The sequence below is a fragment of the Lycium barbarum genome, chromosome 3, assembly GCF_019175385.1.
Source record: "Lycium barbarum isolate Lr01 chromosome 3, ASM1917538v2, whole genome shotgun sequence".
NCBI lineage: Eukaryota > Viridiplantae > Streptophyta > Magnoliopsida > Solanales > Solanaceae > Lycium > Lycium barbarum.
In genome coordinates, this window is record NC_083339.1 from 117836486 (window position 1) to 117855284 (window position 18799).

Genomic DNA, 18799 nt, shown 5'->3' on the forward strand with positions numbered 1-18799 from the left:
AACATTTAAAATAATTCATTAGATTATGACATAAATTAACATTGAGCAAGCATATAACATGTGGATTGAACAATAAATAGTATCCTAAAGAAATGCAAAATCAATACATTTTGGGTTATTTCTTAAAATAGTTTGGGTCATAGAGATAGATTTAGTCATTTCACTGTGCGTGTAAATATATAGGAGTATCTTAATACATAAACATAACACTTATATAATTTTAGATATATAAATCCTATCTCTTGCTCTATTTTCTTAACGGAAAAGGGTCAAATTTGCCCTTGTACTTTCTCAAATAAATTATATTTGCCCTTCGTTATACTTTTTTGATATATTTGTCCTTATCATCCAACTTTAAGACCACATTTACTCCTTCACCGTTAAATCCCATCTCCCACGTAAATTTTCTTATGTGGGACCTACCTGGCATTTCTTTTTTTCTTTTCAATTAAATCTGATCACCCATTTTAATTAGGGCAACTTACATAAATGACTACACTTTGGTTTTTTTTTTTTTAGGCATAGCTGCACTTTTGTTAATTACATTTCGTAGCTACAGTGACGTGTATTTAAATTCGACTGTATTTCGCTGTTTTCAATTCGGATGTATTCAATTTGACTGTACTCATTCATAACTACTTTTATACTGTATTCAACTTATCGTATTTAAATTCGGTTGTATTCAAACAACAGAAATGCAAAAAAATACAAGGATATTCAGTTGTATTCAAAATTCACTGTATTCAGTTGCATATACAAAAATCTCCTTCAAAATACAGGCGAAATATACATAAAGAAACATTGTATTTTATAAGAAAAAATGAATACACTCAGAATACAATTAGATCTGAGATACAAGAAATAAAATACACTCGGATTTGAGATACAAGAAATAAAATACACTTCAAATTCACTGTATTCATTTGTATACAAAAAGATCTCCCTCGAAATACAGGCGAAAAACACAAAATACACTTTAGATCTCTGACGAAATACAAAATACACTGTATGTATACAACAATACAGTGTATTTTCCGGTCAGATCTAAGCCTTACCGACCTACTCCTTTCCGGTCGGTGTGTGGCGCCAGCGGTTAGAACTCGCCGGAGAAGATGGAGAGAAAGAGGACGACTCTGCCATTGACGAAGAAGACGATGTCGTATCCATTCAAATCAACGCAGATCCACACAAAAATCAAACGAACTATTAACAATCCAAAAAAATAGGGTTACGAAGTGGACATGTAGATACATGTTATACAACGAGTATACGTGTATGTGTTGTGACGACGGCGGCAGTGGTGTTTGGACGGTGTTTAAGGATGGTTCGACGACGGCGGCGGTTAGACTCGCGCGGAGAAGATGGGGAGGAAGACATAACCAGACGTGAGAGTGAGAGAGAGAGAGAGACCAGATGGTGAAGGAAGAGACCAGACGTTAGAGAGAGAGAGAGAGAGAGAGGAGGAGGAGAGAGTTCTAGACATTAGAGAGTGAGAGAGAGAGGAGGAGAGTTATGTATTAGTTACCTTGTGTAATTGAAATACAACATTTAGCTACCAGATGTAACTAAAATAAAATATAGTTACTAAATATAAATACCACTTATATGTTCTCTACCCCAAGGAAAATTTCCTTTTAATTTCCCGATTCCATTTTAAAACTCGGCCCGACCCGACTTTTGTTTCTTCTTTCTCTCTTCTAAGCCCTCCATCAATGACAACCCTTTTCCATTTTTCTCTAGTCTGGCGTCATAAAAATCTGATTAAATACATTTTGTCATTGACGTCGCAGAATGATTAAGAGTTTTGCTTCATGTAGTATTTTATGATATTTTGGGCATACAACGGTGATTATGGTTTCTCCTTGTGAAACATTAATGAAGAAAATATATAACGAATTTAGTGTAGTTTTTCAAAATTTGGAAATTTAGTCTTTTAACTTCAATGAAGCCACGTTTTTAGCTTACGATGCTCCATCTAGTAGATGGAAATTAATCAAATAAGTATTAAACCGAGGCAGGTAGTGTTAGCTCACAATTTCTTCTATAACAAAATGAAATTTGCTATAGTGGATTAAACAGCGACATACCAGGACAAGAAATCATAATTAATTAGAGGAGTACGGAAAGGGGCTTCCGTTGATGGAGGAATTGGACAGAAGAAGACGAGAGAAAGAAGAAGAAAAAATCGGGTCGGGCGAGTTTTAAAATGGATTCGGGTAATTAAAATGGGTAATCAGATTTAATTAAACGAAAAAAGGGCCTCAAATACCCTCGAACTATTAGAATTGGTACAAAAATATCTTCCATCCACCTTTGAGCCCCCAAATACCCCTGCCGTTCACCTATGGGGTCTAATATACCCTTATTTCTAACAGTCTCATCTCATTTATGACATGACAGCATTTAATTGGTTACCCCATATAATTAACTAATCTAATTAATTTTAAATTATGTTGATTGGATCCCAACCCACCTATACCCGACAAACCCGACCCGCCCCAAATTAAATAAGGCTAAAAATGAAGCAATTTTATCAAATTATCACTTATTTCTGCTGGAAACAATAAAAATTGTGGTACGCTAATGCTTAATTCAAGTACTAATACCAGGCTGCATAATAGTTTATCGACCGTTCGCTCAATTATTCTCATCCAGCTAATAACCCTCATATAACCTTCTAAAAGGAAGAGTAATTTAACAAAAACCAAACGAAAAGCAAAAAATAGTTAAAATTAGCAACAAAAAAAAGAGTTTAAGTTTGGTGCACCGTTAGTGGACAAAAGATTTTACACTACCATGTGATTTCAAAGGTAATAACCACAATAATTTCTTAAGTAATTCTATTACCTTTTTTAATATAATTATAATTTACCTATAGAATATTAAAGGCAAGTTGAATCCTCTTTATGCTAACTAAATTATATCTGCGTTGTATTCGTGAATTATTTTCTTTCCACAGTTATTTACTATTTTTGACATTCTTCAGTTTTATTCTTAACAACATCGTCAAAATCACTGATACAGAGGTTTTGTCTCTTTAGCTCATCGAAAATATAATCCAGTTCCATTAATCTCTAAGTTATAACTTTTTTTCTGGTTTGATAAGATTATTTCTGTTTCGTAACTTCATTTATCTAATTCAGAAGCCCTACAGATAGCAATTATGAAGTAAATTTGTAAAAGAATTGGAGAAAAATAGACAAACTTAAATCACATTGATAGTTCCATATAATCCTTTTGCATTTTCACTGGAGGATAATAAAAGATTTCGGATGAACTAGAACATATGGGTTACAAGAAGCCAAAGAGAGAAAATAGGTGGGTGATAATCCTGTGATTTGTGAGACGAGCAAGACGACCTTTTTTTAACGAAAAAGAGAGAATGTAAATAAAAAATAAAAATAAAAAGCAACATTAAGGAAAATAATTAAGAATAGATTGACAACCTTCTATAGCATGTAAATGTTACCTGATAGTGTAGAAAAACTATACACCGATGGTGCTCCCAACTAAAACTCAAAAAATAAAACCAGTATGCAATAAGTGATGGGTAACCATTTCCTTTCACACTTACCAGGGAATACTTATGGTATATTTGTGTAACAACCCGTACCTTTAAAATAGGCTATATTCATGATTCTAGACTTAGAAAACCAGATAAAGAATGTGGGAATTGGAAATTTCTCTTCAGTTGTCAAATGGGGATTTACGCCCCAGAATACGGACCATATATTTCAGTATACGGCCCGTATTTAAAATCGTAATTTGGCATCTAAATCACTGTGCATTCTGGAATTTGGATTTGGGAATATATATTGTTAAACACAGACTGTATTTTGAAATATGGCCCGTATTTGATGGTCGTAATTGGGAAGGAGGTGCTACAGTGTTTCTGTCCTATTGAACATGCTTAATTACGGTCCAGGTTTACGGACCGTAATTCAGAATAGATCGTATTTTGGTCTGTATTTTTCACTTCGCACCAGAAACTATAAATACCTGGTTTCAGTTCTAATATTTATTTTTACAAGTCCATAAACCCTAGAACGAAGGTATTCTTCTCCCAACAATCCAAAACATCAAGGTAAGTCAATCCAAACCCTTCCAAATAAATTCTATCATGTGTTCTCATAATCTAACAATGAAATCATTGTTCTTAACATAGGGTTTTCATGAAAACCCATTTAAAGGACTCAAGACTTAAACCTTGGAATTCTTCTTCTAAGTTTAGATTTTTATTTCAAGCTTGGAGCATTACCAGGTATGTGGGGTTGCTATCTACGTGTGGGAACATCATTGTTCTTCCCCACTCTTCTTTTTCCATAAAGTATGAAGCTTTGCGAAAACTAGGGATTTTAACCATGTTCATGATAACCCTAGGTCCATGCCCCATGTTATATTATGTATTAATTTGTTATAAATTCTTCATTTTGTTCTTGATACATCATTATGATTATTGAGAATCTGTCTGTAATCCATGAAAACCCATACCTTGCATTCCATGGTTTCTTACATGCAAGTTTATGAACTATTATAATATTTTCAAGAAAAGCTATTTATGTTTTATAAGTTCATGCAAGAATAATACAAATGATATCCATGTACATGCAAGTTATGATTCATGAAAAGTCATGGGTAGCAAGTGCCACTTATTTTTCATGTTCATGTTTTTGGGAGTTGCATTAATTACCGAGAAGGCTTCAAATAGCCTAAAACTGCGTAGCCACAATATGATGAGGATCGCTCCACCCATGCTTACGACGATCTCTCATAATGACTGGATCCTTTCATAATATTATTAAATCTCATGTCCCTGGCAAGGTATGAGTATTCTGCTAGTAGGACACAAGTACCAGACCATGTTGTCGGTTATATTTACTGCTTTCCCTACTGACAATACTTTACACATGTTATATATGTATATGTACTCATGTTCATGATTATGTTTCAGTTCAGTCTCTATTATGTTATTTCCATGTCCTATGTTATTTCATTCAGTTGCTTTACCTACCAGTACATTCAATGTCCTGACGTCCCCCTTTTATTGCCCGAGGGCTTGCATTTGACGATGCAGGTACAGATTTACAGGACTCCACATCTGCTCAGTAGGATTCGCTCGTATCAGTTTGTTGGTGAGCCCCATCTCATTTAGGGTTTTAGTCAGTTGTCTTTATTTTATCAGTTATGCATTTAAAGGTATGCTGGGGGTCTTGTCCCAGCAAGTACATTTTCCAGTTAAGACTCATGATTAGAGGTTTTATAGACTAGCCAGTTTAGTTATGTCAAACATACAAGTTGTTTAACCATCTTTGGCTCAATTCATGGTATTTTCGCATTCATGTTATAACGAGTATTTTATTAATTTTTATGACTTTGTGTCTGTTCTTAAAAGCCCATCGTGTTCTCGCGTTATATTTCCGCTCATGTTATGTCTCATGATGATTCATCAAGCCATGTGATTCGCTCGGTCACATGCAGTAAGACATCGAGTGTCGTGTTTCACCCAGGCCATGGTTCGGGGCGTGACAAAGCTTGGTATCACAGCCTAGGTTCAAGTGTCTTTAGAGAGTCTATGGAACCGTGTCCAGTGGGGTCACTTTTATATGTGTGAGAGCCCCATATAGATAGTTGACCACTAAGACATTCAAGATTGTCTCACTTCTTTCATACTCTAGATCGTGCAGTTAGAACAGTACTTTCAGAAAATCTTCTAACTCGTGCGAATTACGTATTTCAGAAATGGCTCCAAAAAGAAAGCACACGAAGAGGAACTAAGCTACCATCCAAAGAGCAGCTGTTAATGCTGCAAAGACAGAGGCTATCTGAGCCACTTCGAATCAGACACCTCTGCCAGAGACGATGCCACCAATGACTGCTACTCCAACAGAGATTCTAGTTCCTCCACCCGGAACTAATGATACTGATGTTAGAAGCGCCGCTAACATGCTCACTCAGTTGGTAGCAGCTCAGGCCCAGCGTTAGGAATCTAGTCAAGTTCAGGGAATAATGGAGAGTCTTCTAAGACTAAGGACTATCTCAGGATGAATCCCAGTCTTCATGGGGATAAAGAAAGACGAGGATCCTCAGGATTATATTGATGCTCTTTAAAAAATCTTCAGGATTATGACAGTTACGGAAACCGAAGCAGCTACTTTTGGAGCTTATCAGCTGCAGAGCATTGCTAACACTTGGTATGAATCTTGGAAATTATCCCGAGGTGATGATGCACCTGATGCTACATGGGATGAATTTGCAAGCGCATTCCTAGAACACTTCACGCCAATAGAAGTCAGAGAAGCTTGGGCTGAGTAATTCCTGAAGCTTAAGCAGAATGGCAGGCCAGTTCAGGACTACTATTTGGAATTTGTTAGTCTGGCTAAGCATGCTCCACTTATGATACCGGACATGAGGGCAAGACTGAGGAGGTTTGTTGGTGGTCTGGATCCCCATTTGTACGATGCGGACAATATTGCTGCCCAAAACAGTGGAATGACTATCTCCAAGATGGTTTCTTTCGTACAGGGGAATGAGACAAGGCTAAAAGAGGAGGAAACCTTAAAGAAAGAGAAAGACAAGGAGTTAAACAAGAGGGTCAAGTCTAACGGACAGTTCAGCGGTAATGGGAATAGGAGATTCTTTAAGAACAGGTCAGCAGGACCTGCTCCATCCACAACAAGTGCTCCATTCCCGAAGTTTTGAAATGACAAGAAGCAGAACTTCAGACCATCGAGTTCTTATTCTCAGGCTAGTGTGGGTCAGTTAGCTTATACTATTCCAGCTTGCAGCAAGTGTAGCAAGAGACACTTAGGTGAGTGTCGTACGAGTACAGATGCGTGCTATGGTTGCGGCAAGAAGGGCCACATTCAGAGAGATTGTCCATCAACTAGACAGGGTACCGGAGGTTACATAGCGCAGTCCACGAATTCAGTAGTCCCTCGTAACAATCAGGCCCAGCAGGGGCACAATGCAGCTAAGTTAGGAAACACATGCGGAGGACGAAACCGCTTGTGTGCGTTGACAGGTCGACAGGATACAGAAGCTCCTGCAGATATAGTCACAGGTACACTAACAGCTTTTACTTTTGACATATATGCCCTTATTGACTCAGGATCCACCTTATCATATGTAACCCCATTTGTTGCGAAGAAGTTTGGTATTGAACAAGAAAAATTGCATATACCCTTTGAGGTGTCCACCCCAGTAGGAGAGTCAGTCATAGCTAAGCGTATTTATAGGGGTTGTCCAGTTCTAGTTTATCACCGCATGACCATAGTTTACTAAGCAGAATTAGAAATGGTAGACTTTGATGTGATCATGGGTATGGACTGGTTAGCTTCATGTTATGCCACGGTATGTTGTAGAACAAAAGTTGTAAGATTCGAGTTCTGTAATGAGCCAGTCTTAGAATGGGAGGGTAATTCAGTAGTAACCAGGGGTAGATTCATTTCTTACCTAAGAGCCAGAAAAATAATTTTCAAAGGTTATATCTACCATCAAGTTCGAGTCAAGGATTCAGATGCCCAGACTCCAACTCTCCAGTCCATCTCAATTGTAAATGAGTTTCTAGAGGTCTTTCCCGAAGATCTTTCAGGAGTCCCTCCTGACAGGAAGATTGACTTTGGAATTGATCTACTTCCGGTACTAAGCCGATATCTATTCCGCCGTACAGAATGGCTGCAGTAGAGTTAAAAGAGTTAAAAGCCCAGCTGAAAAATCTTCTTAATAAGGGGTTTATTAGGTCCAGTGTTTCACCTTGGGGTGCGCCAGTTTTGTTTGTCTGAAAGAAGGATTGTTCCTTATGCATGTGTGTGCACTTCCCAGAATAGGTGACTTATTTGACCAACTTCACTGTGCCCAATGTTATTCGAAGATTGACCTCAGATCAGGCTACCATCAGTTAAAGGTTAAGGAAGTTGATATTCCGAAGACCGCTTTCAGAACTCGTTATAACCATTTTGAATTTCTTGTTATGTCATTTCGGTTAACAAATGCGCCAACTGCTTTCATGGATCTTATGAACAGTGTCTTCAAGCTTTATCTCGATTTATTTGTCATTGTCTTCATTGATGATATTTTTGTGTATTTCCGTAGTGAGGCTGATCATGCAGAACATCTCAGAATAGTGTTGTAGACTGTTAAAAATCGCAAACCTTTTGCAAAATTCTCAAAGTTTGAGTTTTGGCTTAAGTCAGTAGCGTTCTTAGGCCATGTGATGATTCAGCAAGCCATGTGGTTCACTCGGTCACATACAGTAAGGCACCGAGTGTCGTGTTTCGCCCAGGCTATGGTTCGGGGCGTGACATCCCAGTTCCTAAGTTTCAAAATGATAAGAAGCAGAACTTCAGACCATTGAGTTCTTATTCTCAGGCTAGTGTGGGTCAGTCAGCCTATACTATTTGTTACAGTTCGCTTTTACGCGGGTTAAGGCATAAAAGTTACTACGAGGTTGTTGGTGCTCTAATTGAATTTAGTATTTTTTAGACTCGCCACATAATTTATTATGGAAAACTAGGAAAACTGGGTTTAAAGATATTTTCAAAAATAAGCAAAAATCTTTTTGGACCAAAGTTCGAGGTAAGGGTTCTGGTGATCTCCTAGGGAAGGTTTTACGCATCCTGGTATTAAAGATCTGTAGAATACGGTTGACCTACGAGTTTCAATGTGTGATTAATGTATTTATTTTCCAAAAGAGAGTGTTTTAACTTTTTCGCAAAATGTCATTCTTTTTCATATCATAACATGGTTCCAAGAAAAAATTTGGCAAAAGTCCCCCCTTACCAGAGGGGGTTTTGGTTTAAAAATCCACGCAAATGTTCAACTCACTTCGTTGCCAGACTAGAACACACCCGAGATTTCTCCCGAGTAGAGTCGCTACTATTCTAGTCCTAACGAAATGGGTTTAGTACTTACGGGTTTTATACATCTATATAGAAAATATGGCGTATATCTCCGATTTTTTATACATTATATATATAAAGAAATGAAACCTTTTTTAAGTCCAATTTTATCATTCGAGCCCATAAGTCAACTTGTATTCCAAAACCAAAGTCCTCAATTTTGGTCCAATTTATTTTATCACCATTTTTAGTCAGTATATTAGTCACTATTGCTTTGGGGATGTCAAGCCCAAATCAACCGAATTCCTTAGATTTTACCAAGTCCAAATCCATTTTTAAAGAATGCATGCAATCAGATCGAGCCCAAATACAAAATGGTCTTTGAGTTTTATAAAAGACTGTTTTCAACCAGTTCCAAATGTTAAACAATTCGCCTATTTTTACAAATCACGGATGATAGCTTGGAAATCTATTTATTGGCTAGCTTTAGGGAAAAGACGCTAGACGTCGCTGCGTTTTAAACCTAAGCAAGATCCCGTTACAATTAGCCATATCGTTTAGCAAAATTTTTAGAGAAAAACTCATTATCAAACCGAGTTCTAGTTAATGCGAAATTAAACACTAACTAAGTTTGGAAAAAGAGTTTTTGGCATCCTCTTAAAAATACTAGGCGTTCTTCCTAAGTTCTAGCATACACAAGGGTTCCAATATTCACATATTCAGTATACATACAATATATACACGTAAATATATAGATGGAGATAGGAGGAGAGTGAAATTTTTAACTGATAGGCCTACCCTAGCCCATCAGTGTCATTTTCACCCATTGGCTGGGCCTTCAAAACATATCAGCTTCCTTTTTATATTTTCTCAGCGGACTTGATCAAAAGAAATCATTGGGCCTTTGGCCCAATGGGTTTATGCAAGAGAGATCACCCTACGATGGCATTTCATGCAAGCAAGGATAGAAAAAGATAAAGATTAGGACTTGTGCAAATTGAGATGGCAAAATGAAAGTGAATTCAAGTAATGCTCAGATGTACAAAGCAAGCCAGAACAGAGCCTAGAATCGACTAAGTATTAGAGGCACATAAACAAAGTAAGCCCAAAAATTATGCACAAACCCAAAGCACATAGAAGCAGACCAAAATATTTACATAGCTAAAGAAAGGTATACGAGATCAATCTTCTTAAAATAAGCACTGGGCAGTGTCATACAAATATATAGGACTTCAAACTTAATATACCTTGGATATACACATTCATGGAGATACGTGAATAGCCCAAAAAGGAAAGCTTTTGTCTTCTTATTCCTGATGTTGTGCAAGATCCAAGAGGTTTCTTGGAACCCTAGGCATGGCAGACACCAGGGAAGACTTAAGCTTGATCCTTGAGTGCTATTAAGCATCTCTATTTATGTGCTAAGGTTTGGTATACAAGAGAGAAAGCATTAATATTTGTATGCACAATCCTTCATGAAAAATTAGCTATAGTGTACAAACAATATACAACCAGTTGGGTGTGTTGTAATATTTAATAATGAACACCCTTTAAAGAACAATCAGGCCCAAGCAGAAACAGTAATAGGAAGAGAACCGCAAACCCCAAATAATGTCAATCATCAGAAGTACAACAAAACTGGGCTAACTAATGAATTATGCTTAGGCACTTAGGAAAGGCCCAAGAAACTGGCCCTGAACTCCTAAAAAACTGAACAAATATTAAAGCCAATAGACTCATAGTAATGATATACACCATATAGATTAGGTATACCAGCCTTTATACACTTGTGAGGTGTATAGAGCTTGAGTATATCCCATATATCTAGGTGTATCCTTTCATTTATTATATATATATATATATATATATATATATATATATATATATATATATATATATGAGACAACTCTACATAATAGATGATGAAACAAAAAGATAGACCCTCAAACATAAACGTTTCAGCCAAGTCAAATAGACAGCATCAGAAAAACAATAGAAGGGATTCATAGGTCAAGGGTCAAGAAGATATTGTGACCATGAATGTTTCTACTCTCTCCTTTTTATTTCAAATATCAAATGATAAACTCTTGCCAACTTATTCTTTTAAACTTATGATCACACTTACCATGTACCAACTCTAAATCCAGTTTTTTGCAATAAGTCTTTTAATCAGACACAGATAAAGGGAAACACATATGTATAGTTGCAAGATGAGGGCAGAAACAAGCAGGGGAAGATAGGTTTTGAAATCATTTTCTATTCGAAACTAAACATCAAATGATAATGTTATAGCTAGTGCAAACTAATATATGTCTTGCACAAAACTGCCTCATGAGGCAATTTGTAATGGACTTAAAGGACCAACATCTCATCACTTCTTACCCAAACACAAAGGTCTTGACTGTCCTCATGAGTCACATATCATAAGTGCCAATTTTAGAACATTTTGAACATAGATTCTAGCACTTAGGACTCAGTTAAAGACTCCCTTTTTAGATTGAAATCGGTTAGATCAATTTGATGGCATAAGCCTCATACCTCCCAAGGAGTATGTAAGGATCTTGATTACTACAGACAACTCAATTTGATATATAAAGGTACAACTCCAGTCTAAACAAAACCTCAACAGATTCATACACCATTTAATTTTAAGATTTACCAAGAATGGTGGGAAGGTAGCTTCAGAGCAGAGCAAAGCAATAAACAAACACTACTATCAACTAGGCAAAACTTCTATATATTTTTTTAAACAAAGTCCCAAGATTTAGACAAGTTGTTTTCTTATCCTTTTTTTAGTGAACTAAGTTGAGAAAAACTAAGCTTGACATGTTGACAATCAGACTTAGTAGAAGTTATCATAAGACAGGAATAAAGGTTTAAACACGGTCTAATTCAATGAAAATCAACCAAAAGTTTCCTAAACTTAAATTTATTGCAGTACTGCCTATCAAATATAAGATCATCAGACCAAACAGGCCAAAAACAACCTAGGAAAAGTATAGCAAAAGCAATCAAGTTGACAATTAACTCTACTGATCATATTCAAGCTAATAGTGTCTAGTAACCATCCAACTATCTCCCCATAAGATAATAACACATATTGCTCAAGTCAACAACAACTAACAATCATGTACCCAGCTCCCAACAGAGCAATAATACACCTCTTATTTAAGCAATATAGCACAGATTTAGACATGAATAAATTTAGACATGAAATGGCTAGAAAAGGGGCATGTTTGGCCATACAGATTAGACACTTAACCTATAATGTAGCTAGTTTGATTTTAACAGTGCATAAGCACTGTTTCCTTATCATATCAAGACTTAAACTATAGAACCCTACTTTTTCATTATAGATAGGTTGGATTAACAAACAAGTAAAGCCTATTTGATTAAGGTTGAGCAAGTTATTAAGGGCAAAGCCAATATGGGCTTATTTTAGTTAAACTAGATTAACTAAGTGTGTTAAGTGAATTCCTTTATTGAAAGCAGTATTAGTGTTCATCTAATCAACATACCTTAAGCTTATCACATCATCTTACCTACTGAAATCAAACTAAATACATATATTAAGCCAATTAATTTGCCTAATCACACACATAGACTACACTGTATTAACAGGACAAGTTAACTAAAATAATCAAGTAGACTAGCACAACAAAAGATTAAAGCAGGAATAGAGAGAAAAAAAATGCAAAGGAAAATTACCTCCTTCTTGTGCAGTCTTTAGTCGAAATTCGAACTTGGAGACTCTTCCTTCCCAAATCAAACTCAACCACAGACTCGAAAAATAATTTAAAATTTTAACTCCTTAAACTTCAGTCTCAAAGCAAGTATTGCCAAAACTGAGTTTAAGCCTCTATTTTTTCTTGAAAATACATTTTTTCCTCCTTAAAAATGTGGGCAAATGCCTCTTTTTATAGCAATTCTTCAAACCCGTCAAACCCTAACTTCGCGATGTGGGATAAATCCCAACTATGGGATTTCCTCCTCACTAATCGCAGTTGTAGGGTCAAGATTTAATCACAAGAAACATCAAAGGTTGGATTTTAACCAACAAAACTCGATCCGAAAAGGTTCATCAAGAACCAATCACAACACAGTATTTCAAATAAAAAACAAACAAAAGTAATTAAAGAAAATACAGTGTTGACCGTTGATAATACAAATAATCGAAGAAGGAAAAGCGAAAACCCAAGGTAATACCATGTTTGGTTGAGATTGAGCGAAAAAGCGGAAGAATAATAAATATGTTGCCTCAAATGGTTGAACCATGACTGTAAAGGCATATACCACTTGCCATTTTTCCATTTCAGGCAATAGTGACGAGGAGAGAGAGGCATCGCCACTTGGCGGTGCCTAGAGTTTCAAAGACCCTTCGTGAAAATGCCAAATGACCCCTAAGAGGGTCGTTTGGCTGTGGACTGGTGCTATTATATTTTTTAAAGTTAGCTTGGGTCAAGTCCTGATGGACTGGGCTTAGACAACTTGAAATAAGAGGTAAGGGGCCCGATTTTATATGTATACATGATATACGTGTGTGTATATTATACACATACGTAAATCGATGTATACTTGAATACAGGGACAGATATGTAATATTTAAGAAATGGCCACAATTGAAATAATGTCCTTAAATACGAACTTTCAATTGTGTCTTAAATTAAAAAACAAAATAATCAATTTTGCAAGAATGACCCTTAATTAATGCTAAACCACGAATTGAACCGACTTAACTAGGGTCGTAATTGATATAATGAAAAACATTTAATTTTAAAAAAAAACTAATGACTTAATTTAACCAAACAATGCATTTAGCTATTTTAATCATAGCCCTAATTGGCTAATTAATTGATTATTTTCAATTATAGCCGTAATTAGGCACCAATAAACAAATTTACAAATATAACCCTAATTAATTCATTTTAAATCAATCATGATTAATTTGAAACTTGTCCCAGTAACTTGGTTATGTGGAAAATTAAAGTCTGAAGGGTAAAAAGAAAAAAATTATTTATTTTAATTAGCCAATTTCCTTGAATTAAAAGTGGTAAAATATTCGCTGATTTTGGAAAATACTAAAATTGTTGCAAATTAATTTCCAAATGATTTATAATATTTATAGAAATTATTTTACCAAATGAGAATGGTAAAATATTATCTAAATGATTTTTATGAAATCATTTTGGCTTCTAAAAATATATATTTCATTTTGTTTAATATTCAAGGACTCTGGATGATTAAAATTAATAATGGGAGGTCAAAAATTAGTTGTCATCACTATTTCAGCTTGCAGCAAGTGTAGCAAGAGACACTTAGGTGAGTGTCGTATGGGTACAGATGCGTGCTATGGTTGCGGCCAGAGGGGCCACATTCAGAGAGATTGTCCATCAGCTAGACAGGGTACCGGAGGTTAGGTGGCGCTGTCCATGAATTCAGCAGTCTCTCGTAACAATCAGGCCCAGCAGGGGCACAATGCAGCTAAGTCTAAAAATACAGGCGGAGGACGAAACCGTTTGTATGCGTTGATAGGTCGTCAGGATATAGAAGCTCCTGCAGATGTTGTCACAAGTACACTAACAGTTTTCACTTTTGACGTATATGCCCTCATTGACCCAGGATCTATCTTATCTTATGTAACCTCATTTGTTTCTAAGAGGTTTGGTATTGAACTAGAAAAATAGCATGAACCTTTTGAGGTATCCACCCCAGTGGGAGAGTCAGTCATAGCTAGGCGTATTTATAGGGGTTGTCTAGTTCTAGTTTATCACCGCATGACCATAGCTGACTTAGCAGAATTAGAAATGGTAGACTTTGATGTGATCATGGGATGGACTGGTTAGCTTCATGTTATGCCACGGTATGTTGTAGAACTAAATTTATAAGATTCGAGTTTCCTAATGAGCCAGCCACAGAATGAGAGGGAAATTCAGTAGTACTCGAGGGTAGATTCATTTCTTACCTAAGAGCCAGAAAAATAATTTTCAAGGGTTATGTCTACCACCTAGTTCGAGTCAGGGATTCAGATTCCCAGACTCCAACTCTCCAGTCCGTCCCAGTTGTAAATGAGTTTCTAAAGGTCTTTCTCGAAGATCTTCCAGGAGTCCCTCATGACAGGAAGATTGATGGAATTGATCTACTTCCAGGCACTAAGCCGATATCTATTCCGCCGTACAGAATGGCTCCAGCAGAGTTAAAAGAGTTAAAAGCCCAGTTGAAAGATCTTCTTAATAAGGGGTTTATTAGGCCCAGTTTTTCACCTTGGGGTGCGCCATTTTTGTTTGTCTGAAAGAAGGATGGTTCCTTACGCATGTGTATGCACTACCGCCAGTTGAACAAAGTCACCATTAAGAACAGGTACCCTCTTCCCAGAATAGATGACTTATTTGATCAACTTCAGGGTGCCCAATATTATTCCAAGATTGGCCTCAGATCAGGCTACCACCAGTTAAAGGTTAAGGAAGTTGATATTCCAAAGACCGCTTTCAGAACCCGTTATGGTCATTTTGAATTTCTTATTATGTCATTTAGGTTGACAAATGCGCCAGCTTCTTTCATGGATCTTATGAACAAGATCTTCAAGCCTTATCTCGATTTATTCGTTATTGTCTTCATTGATGATATTTAGTTTATTCCCGTAGTGAGGCTGATCATGCAGAACATATCAGAATAGTGTTGCAGACTCTTAAAGATTGCGAATTTTTTACAAAATTCTCAAAGTGTGAGTTTTGGCATAAGTCAGTGGTGTTCTTAGGCTATGTGATCTGAGGTGATGGTGTTAAAGTTGATTCTCAGAAGATTGATGCTGTAAAGAATTGGCCCAGACCCACCTCAATTTCTGATATAAGAAGTTTCTTGGGTCTGGCCGGTTATTATAGACATTTTGTGGAGGGATTTTCTTCTATTTCTGCTCCGTTAACTAAGTTGACTCAGAAAAAGGTTAAGTTTCAATGGTCAAATGCTTGGGAGCAAAGTTTTGAAGAGTTGAACAAGAGACTAACTTCTGCTCCAGGTTTGATGTTACCAGAAGGAACCGAAGGGTTCGTGGTTTATTGTGATGCTTCGAGAGTTGGTCTCGGATGTGTCTTAATGCAGCATGGTAGGGTTGTTTCTTATGCGTCTAGACAGCTTAAGACTCATGAAAAGAATTATCCGACTCATGACTTAAAGTTGGCAGATGTGGTTTTTGCATTTATGATATGGCATCATTATTTGTATGGAGTGCATGTTAATATTTTCACAGATCATAAAAGCCTGCAGTATATCTTCAAGCAAAGGGATCTGAATCTTAGGTAGAGGAGATGGCTCGAATTGCTTAAGGATTATGATGTGGATATTCTCTATCATCCGGGGAAAGCGAATGTTGTAGCCGATGCTCTTAGTCGACGTTCCATGGGGAGTTTAGCCCAAGTTGATGCAGATAAGAGAGTTATGACTAAGGAAGTTCACCGTTTGGCCAGTCTTGGAGTTCGACTTTTGGACTCCGAGGATGGCAGCGTGGTTGTTCAGAATAGAGCTCTTTCCTCCTTAGTGGTTGAAGTCAAAGAGAAGCAGTTTAGTGATCCTTACTTGTTGCAACTGAGTGAGGTGATTCACAAGCATAAGACTATGGCTTTTGAACAAGGGGGAGATGATGGTACCTTGAGGTACCAAGGCAGATTATGTGTTCCAGATGTAGATGGGCTCAGAGATCGAATCATGTCAGAAGCTCACAACTCCAGGTATTTCATTCACCCAGGTTACACTATGATGTACCATGATCTTAAGGAGATTTATTGGTGAAATTATATGAAGAAGAATATAGTAGATTTTGTAGCTAAGTGTCCGAATTGTCAGCACGTGAAACTCGAACACCAGAGGCCTGGTGGCTTGGCTCAGAATATTGATATTCCTGTCTACTAATGGGAAATGATCAATATGGACTTTGTATCAGGTCTACCTTATTCAGCTAGGAGGCATGACTTTATTTGGGTAATCGTTGACCGACTCACTAAGTCGGTGCACTTTTTGCCAGTAAAGACCATAGATTCAGCAGAGGATTATGCCAAGTTATATGTCAATGAAATTGTAAGATTGCATGGGACCCCAGTGTCTATTATTTCTGATCGTGGTGCTCAGTTCACAACAAACTTCTGGAAATCCTTTCAGAAAGGATTGGGTACCAAGGTGAACCTCAGCACAGCTTTTCATCCGCAGACAGATGGTGAGGCAGAGCACATTATTCAGACTCTTCAGGACATGTTGAGAGCATGTGTCCTAGATTTCAAAGGTAATTGGGATGATCACTTACCTTTCATCGAGTTTGCTTATAATAACAATTATCGTGCTAGCATTGGGATGGCACCGTTTGAAGCTCTGTATGGGAGAAGGTGTAGATCACCAGTTAGTTGGTTCGAAGTTGGTGAAACAGAGTTGTTAGGACCAGATTTGGTCTATCAGGCTATGGAGAAAGTCAAGTTAATTCAGGAGCATTTGAAAATAGCTCAGAGTCGTCAGAAGTCTTACACAGGCGTGAGGCGAAGGGACTTAGAATTCCAAGTTAATGATTGGGTGTTCCTTAAAGTCTCACCCATGAAGGGTGTTATGAGAATTGGGAAGAAAGGGAAGCTTAGTCCCAGATATATTGGACCTTACAGAATTTTGTGAAAGGTCAGTCAAGTAGACTATGAACTTGAGTTGCCACAAGATTTAGCTGATGTACACCCAGTGTTTCATGTATTCATGTTGAAGAAGTGTGTAGAAGACCCATCGTTCGTTGTTCCTGTTGATACTATAACAGTTAAGGATAACCTGTTACACCCCGTACTTCGGAGAAACACTATTAAATTTGAATGTAAGAATGCCGAGTTATGACTAGGTAAAACAACTTTGGAGTATGAGGAATGAGACATTATTAAGTATATTGTTTAAATAATGGATGATTATGATCTTATAAGTCGTAATCGGGAAAGAGTATTTTAAAATACAATAATATGGTCATTATCATGTATAATAAGTGATAAATATCATGTATGGAGGGTTTCAGAATATTTCGAGATCGAGCAAATTGAAGAAAATAAGTTCGACGAAAATTTGAGAAATGCTGGACAGATATTTAGTCAACTTTGGAGGGGTATATCTCTATGCATATTTGGAGTTTTAAGGCGTTTCAAAAGCCTAAAATGAAGTTCGTCAAGTCTAGCTTATGATGCAACATGCCACTCATCGATAGGACGTCGGAGTAGAGAATTATAGACGTTACAAACTGAACTGTCGCGCAGAAACAGCACTGCTACAGCACTGCTACAGTACTGTATCTACAGTGACGCCGTTTCAGCCCTTATAAAAAGGGGCAAACCCCCATTTTTATCATCTAAAAACTTCTCAAATTTTCCAGAAAATTCAGCAACAAAAAGGGGCCTAAATCTCACATAAAAGTGAGGATTGTGAGTGAAATTTCAAGCTACGAAGTACTAATCGAAGTCCGGGCAACGCATAATCACGAATATAATTTTGTTTGGAGTTAGAGGAGCATGGGAACAAGAAAATGTTGAAGAATTTGCTACTTTCATAAAAGCAAAGTAAGAATCAATTCCTTTTTCTTATGTTATGAAGGTTTGTTTGTGTTGTAGTATGTAGAAATGAGTAGAATTTATGGAAATATGAAAGTTTGCAAAGTGGGTGTGTATATATGTAAGTGGCCATATATGTATATTGTTGTATAAGTAATATGGGTTGAATTTTATGTTGTATTCTAGTTGTGGTTATGGTGGAATTCATATTGGAAATGGAAGTTGAATGACTTTGGTTGAGGTTGGAAATATGGAATATAGCCATGTGGTGTATAGAAGTAGAATGGAAATGGATTAATTTTGTTTAATGTGTTAGTTGTGTTGTGGTGAACCTTATGATGTAAATGAAGGTTAAATGGCTTAAGTTGGCATTGAATTGGAATGTAGAAGATTATGTCACTTTAGAATGGT

At 36.8% G+C, this 18799-nt stretch overlaps 1 long non-coding RNA gene across 1 annotated transcript; it reads right to left on the reverse strand.

Moving 5' to 3' along the window:
• Nucleotides 1-858: 858 nt before the first annotated feature.
• LOC132631990 (uncharacterized) lies at nucleotides 859-13349 on the reverse strand. The gene is made up of 2 exons (XR_009579209.1): nucleotides 7753-13349; nucleotides 859-7674 (listed from the first exon to the last, which is right to left on the reverse strand). It is a non-coding gene; the product is annotated as an uncharacterized LOC132631990 (long non-coding RNA).
• Between the last annotated feature and the right edge of the window lie 5450 nt (nucleotides 13350-18799).